The sequence below is a fragment of the Dioscorea cayenensis genome, chromosome 7 (assembly GCF_009730915.1).
Source record: "Dioscorea cayenensis subsp. rotundata cultivar TDr96_F1 chromosome 7, TDr96_F1_v2_PseudoChromosome.rev07_lg8_w22 25.fasta, whole genome shotgun sequence".
Classification (NCBI taxonomy): domain Eukaryota; kingdom Viridiplantae; phylum Streptophyta; class Magnoliopsida; order Dioscoreales; family Dioscoreaceae; genus Dioscorea; species Dioscorea cayenensis.
Window position 1 is genome coordinate 23,302,152 of NC_052477.1, and position 7,055 is coordinate 23,309,206.

A 7,055-nucleotide genomic window follows, 5' to 3' on the forward strand; every position below is an offset into this window, starting at 1 on the left:
ATACAAGATCCTACACAGACAAGAAAATATATTAGAGGGACTAAAGTGGTACTTTGGGTATAATACAAGGACTATCTAGGGTATTATACCTTTTAAAAACAAACTCAATACAAGAAGTTCGAATACAAAGAGGTTTTCATAAACAAAATTCACATACTCATACAGACATAATGACAACCCTTTCAAAAGAGAACAAAGCTCTTACTAGCCTGCTAAGTTGCTCATCGAACTATTTACTCTGAAAAAAAATTAATAACCAGATTATGAGCTTGAAAGCCCAGTAAATAACCCACTAAAGGTAATGGGTTTAAGGAATTTCAAAAATTCAAAAACTAAAAACAAATCACATCAGGTAGCACATATTTATAAAAAATATGGTTTATAAAATAATAGTGGTTCAACAAAATACAATTTAATAATAGTCTAAAATATGTTTCCCAATCACTATGGCTGAAACAAAATATCAGAGATTATTTATTTAAGCCTCAAAGTACTCGAGTTAGATTTTTTAGAATTCATTTATTTACTTTCAAGACCCTTGCTAGATTATCGAAAACTGTTATTCTTTCACTGACGATACGGTGAGAAACTATAGTCTTTTATCAGACTTTCATGTCGACATGGTCAGTGTTTAATCTTTAGTGATAGGGTTAGTGCCTAGTTAATTGGAGACTGATAAGTGTTTGTGTATTAGTAATATCAAGTATCTCACGACGAGCATTACTTTTATTAGATTTTTAGCGCTAATACATGTGTATTTGTGAACTTTTCATGCATGAAAGGTTGTGAAGCCAAATATGAAAGAAAGAAGCCAAAAGTAGATCAGCGATTGTACTTTGTTGACGTAAGTCTGGAGTGAACAAATGTGAAGACACAAGTTGTGATCGAAGATACGTGAATGTGTGCCAACCTCCATGCACTCAAGCAATTACATGGTTTGGAGGCAGTCACATTTGCGTATTTCGACTTGTGCAATGTTAGCAAGATTTTCACCAATAGGGCATTTTATCTAAGAAGTGATGCGATCTACTGAGACAGACATGCGCCCATTTATGTTGCCTCTGATGAAAACCGTGATTTGGGACTAGTTTTTGGCGGAGTACCAGAAGGTTATCGTGAGCGCTACTATCTCACACATCAGAATAATCGTGATTTTCAAAAATCCACACTGCCTCGGGAAAAATTCCACACGCCTGTGGATGCTTGATTCCAGCCCTTTATAAAGCCGCGACTTGTACCGATTTGGGGATCCATTTTTCATCTTTCTTTCCATGTTTTCTCCAACTTTTCGGAGGCCTGCGGCTAGGGTTTAGAGGGGTTTGGCAAGGGTTTTAGAGTGGTTCTACGGCTTCGACACCGCGTTTCTCTTGGAAGATAGTTATTGGGGGAGCTTTCATCGGCACCGATGTGGCGAGGTGTGTCCTAGGCTTAACAAGGGGACCTTTGGAGAGAATGAGACTACTCCATAAGACCATCGACACGAATACCGAAGGGGTTTTCTTATGGATTACATGTTTTTACTTTCGATTTCATTATTGATTGTAACTTGCTCCATTGAGAGCTAAACCCCCTAGTGGGTACTTGGACTTGTAGACCCTAGGATGTTATTGTTTCATTGACCTTTTATTATGTTTTTTTTAATTGATGTCTGTAATTGAGTTCCAATCTTGAATGTTTGTTGAATGATTTCTCCCTTAGAGTGGCACTAGGGTTGAGAGTCTATCTTGGTAGCTTTTGTGGATGAGTAACACAGCATGAGGGTTAGACAATGCTAGATTGGAGAGGGTTGAGAGGGTAAGTCAAGAGGTAGCGGAGCGTCCCCTTTCCCCTTCGGTGTGATTTATCCTACCTCCATGTTTCGTAGAGTTCTTTGCGGTCACAATAGAATGAAGTGCTAAGAGAGGAACTCCGATGGGGCTTAGTTGCTCAAGCAATAGAGTGAAGCGTTGAAGTAATTCTTAGTATTTGGGGCTTAAGTGTGACTAGGGGTCTTTCGCTTGGACCAAAGGGTTAGATCTACATATAGGAATAGGGTTTATCACTTGAAATCCCTAGAGCTTCTTGCAACTGAACACAGTGTGAGGTGTTGAGACTGAGCGATTTCTCCGACGGGGCATAGTGTAGAGTTAGTCACTGTTGACCTTAGGTTTGGGACCATGTATTTTAGGATTTTCACGACTCATTAAGTATCAGTTAGGAGACATAATAGTTGGTCTTGCACTTGAATCAATAACCCTAAAGGGAGCAATGCCCGAGTGCCCCACTTTCTATCAATTGCCTTTCCTCTCATTTTATCGTACCTCTCTTTCTTATTTTCTTTAGTCTTGTTCACATTGATTTTAGCCACACTATTATTATTTCATCTTCACTTAGTTAAGTAGCAATCGTTGTCTTTCTATTCACTATTCCTTGTGAATACGATAACCCACTCATCTGGGATTTATTATTTCGACAAACCCGTGCACTTGCGGGTCACACGCAAGGGGCGTTGTCAGAGATTAAACATGCTTATACCAAAATAACTTTATATTTGAAAACTAGGTAAAATATTAGAATTTCAGACAAGTCAAAATTTGTATAATATTTCACTAAGTAAAAATATCAACATACGATCCCATTTTTTAATAGAAAATAATCCAATTATATTCAAAATAATTAGCGAACTTAATATTTTAAATATTGAAAAATATAATCAAGATTTCAAAATTTAACAATTAAAGTCAAGATGTTGGAGTTTATGTTTCAGGGAGTGAAAAATAATTCAAAAATTAAATACATATTTAATAATAGAAAATTAATCAAAACCCACAAAAGGTTAAATATTATATAAACAAAATTAAAAAAATTAATAAATAAATTAACTTGTTCATAATTACCGGCAATCAGAAATTATATATATATATATATATATACATATTTATATGTGGGATTACTTACATGATTAACACGAGAACCTCCAATTCTTACACCAAATCAAGACTTTTGGCATGACCTCTATTTGAAAAGAGATCCTATTAGTTTCACTAATAATACCTATTTAACAATATCTGTGGGTTTGCAAAAAGAGTCCAAGAGACCGATGATGCTACAAAGCTTAAGAGGCTAATAGCAATGGCATTACAAAATGAGATTTCAAAAAGGCACAATTATAAAAGTTCAAGCTATTATTATTCACTCCCCAAATATAGATTCTCTATGTAGGGTACAATAGTAATTATCCACTTTAAAGGGCACATGAACAATTCCATCATGACTATTGAATACCAAAATCCCACATAACTTTTTACATACCTTTCCCTAACTCACAAAAATTCAAGATTCCGAGAAGATTAGACACCTAAGACATTACCTATACAATAGAGAATTGTATTCATCTTACTGTTAACACAATCTAAGAATAATGATAATGGCACTCAGAAGGCAAAAGTCATTCAGAAATCACTATGAAGCTGATTTATTTAACAACAAGAACTAGCGTTTAAAAACAAAGATAAAGATGCATCAATAGAATCCAAAAAACCTAATCCAAAATACAACACGAGGACAATTCCATCGGAACATTGCAATCAGTAGTACAATGCAAATGTACACAACAACTGCATCAGAACACTGATGGCACTATGAAAATGTGTTTCCGCACGTATTATGAAAAATTTTGAAACCACCACACAAATCTGGTGCTCAGAGAAGCATATGCATTTCTCCACAAACAGGAACCTTTGTGTCACAAAGCAATAGAGTTTCAGTCGCTCTGGAAATCAAGAAACATCCATATAATCAGAACGATTCAATGTTAGATAACAGACACTACAACAAGCTATCAAAAATTTCCTCCCGAAACCCACTCAAATTCCCTACCCTTTAACAACAATTAATACAATCAATCAAACCCCATTTTAGAAACGTATCACAGAAATAATTAAGAAATCACCCACATCGGAAGAATTCCAGAGCTCCCAAAATCTAAACAAAAACTAATGCCATGATCTTCCAATCAGACTAATCCACAACTATCAATCCAAAATCTTGAAAATTAGAAATCTATAAATCTTTACAACACCCCTTTTTACATACCATATCGACTTCGATTCGAGAGTACCTTATGGCATTTGCAGACAACCATTGCACCAATTAAAGGATCGAAACCCAAGAAATGCAACAGGGATCAGCAAAGGAGAGCAGCAGAGAGTAATTTTCGTTGAAGAAGGGAAAACAACAGGCAAAATATATACGTATATCTAAAATTTATGATTTACAACATTAGTGTTTTATTTAGTACAAAAGTTTAAATTTTGGTATTATTTTTATTATTATTTTCAGTTAATTAGGAAAAATCTGAAATTTTAAAACTGAAAATTATGATGAAAAAGTGGATAAACCACTAATATATTAATAAGCTAGAAGACAAGCGCTCCCACAAGCACATGGGAGAGAAAACAAGAATGATAATCGAAAATAAAACACCACTAGAAGTGGAAGACGACAAACACATCCCTACCTAGGGGGCCCCTAACTCGAAAGAGCATCCCCAAAACCCTCACATCCGCCAGACTAGCCAGCGCTCGCTCCCCGAACATCACCCAGGAAGACTGACCGGGTCTCTCCACCCTCCGCTAAGAAACACCGATCGCACCAATCGTGGAGATAGAATCTTTGGGCTTAGCTCGAGCCCCATCTAGCCGAGTAACTGAGAAATAAGCATACTATTAATCTTCAAGATAATAGCATGAATAGGAATCACAACACCATTAAAAATGCTAAATCATTCCTAAACTAACCAAACATTCCACACAATAGCCCTTTAATCACAAGTAACCCTAAATCCCTAATCGAGGCCGAACCTAAGTCTCCCGTAGGATCCCCAAACCAGTACTCAATAGAGTTCGACGTCAGCACCAAGGAGGTCCACAAAACTCCAAATTCGAAAGCAGACCGAAAAAGACACAATAAAACAAAATGATCAACTGACTCCAATATCCGAATGGCACAGACGCAGTGCAGGTAGGGCACCGATTCCCAGCGCCACCGCTAGCACCTCCAAAAGAGCGATTTTGTTTCTTCCACACCAACCAATAACAAGTTGATTTTCTTAGGACACGATCCTCCAAAAATCGCGAGCAACTCGCACCGTAATCCCACGTCATAAGAAAATTATAGAAGGATTCGACCGAAAGTATATGCCATTCTGTAAAGCGCTCCACTATCCTCCCAAACTCATCAAGAACACAGCATGAGCCCCTCAACTGCACAAAAGAAGCAAATTGCAAAAGGCGCATCGCCCAAAAACACAAGCTAGCTCATCGAACTCACTCATTAGGCTCATTGCCGGGTATGGAACTCTTCAAAGCTAGTAAGAATCTAGGCGCCTCCCTTCAAACCAATGATCCTCTCCAAAACAGTGGTCTCGTTAGTCTAAGCCAATTTTGATGTACCCATGACATCCTCAGGCGGGCAATGCACTAAGCACACCACTGCCAAAGAAACGGTCAAATACTGACCCGATGTGCCTTTTAAACATATTCCAACACTGCTCGACCAGAGTTAAATTTAATGATGTATGAATTCAGAGTTAATTATGATAATTTTATAGTATTTTCTCCAAGAAATTCTGATATTTAACATCGGTATTATCATGAGATTAAATTATACATTGATTGAAAATGATTATTCATATATGACATTAATTACATAGTCACAAACTCACAGTTATTTGAAAGAGGTAAACCAAAATAAAATAAAATAAAATATATAAACCATGTCTGTTGCTGTACAGTTCATAATCTGTGACTAGAAACTATGTATGGTGTTGTTCTCTGCTGCAAGCTTGACATCGGGTGATGTTCTCAGCACAGCACCGGTCTGAGGCAGGAGAGATAGTGTGCAATTTGGGCTGACCAGGCCTTTCTTTCCTGCCATGCCATGGCCCACCAATTTTGGAGTTGGTCCGACATGGGCTGCAGTGACACGAGGTGCGGCTGGGCTAGTGCAATGCTGTCTTAGTGTATAAAATTTCTTTTAAAAATTATTAATAATAAATAAGTAAAATTTAGAAGCATTTATTGAAACGATCATTTACAATAATCATGCATCTAAAATAAAGTAAAATAATGTCATGGCAAATATGAAACAAAATAGTATTAATTTCAAAAAGCTTTAATATATTTGGGAGAGATATTTTCACACATTTTATTGAAAACTAGTTAATAAAACTTAGCTTCAAGACATATTTTTGTAAGGTGTTTGTCTTTCATATATCGTGTTTTGTCCATATTTTATCCGATATATATATATATATATATATATATATATATATATATATATATATATATATAACTTATTCATTACTATGTATTTGGTCATAGTTAGTTGCAAGCCTAGTGCCAATCTTGAGCATGATCATACAAGCTAAGCAAGGTCTCAATGTACATCCTCGACAATATCTCACCTTTCTCTGCAACTGCAATCTCGAAGGATATGACATGTCTTTTATTTTCTTAAAGTTATGGTCTTTTCTTTTTAATCAACCAGACAAACCTAACCTGTTGGTTGTATATCCAAACTCTTCTCTGTGGAGCCCCACCATCAGCGAGCTCACAGTAGGCTGGTTAGTGGGAGATTAAGATGTAAAACTTTATTTTTCTCCGCTTAACCACCCGGCCTACTTGAGACACCGGTCACCGAAAGTTTTCACCGAGCGGATGGTAGGCCTCATCTCACGAGGATATTTGGAGTCAAGTGAATAGCATTGTGCATAGTGGCTCCAAATACCCACGCGAGCGCGGCCCCATCCCCATTTATTCCACCTCGGGCTTGGCACATCCCCGTCTTTAAGCGGCTCACCCTCGCCTCCTCTTTCCCAAAAACTTTTATTTTCCTTAATCCCATCTCCTTTGTCAACTTGTTTGAAGTTTAGCGGCTTAGGAATTCTCAAGAATTTTGGGCTTCCATCACATCCCCCTGCCTTCATGACCAAGCTTTTAACTCCATTTGTTTCCTTCTTCTTCATTCTATTGTTTTCATCTCTCTATTTCCTCTCGCATTGAAGTAAGTCCCTA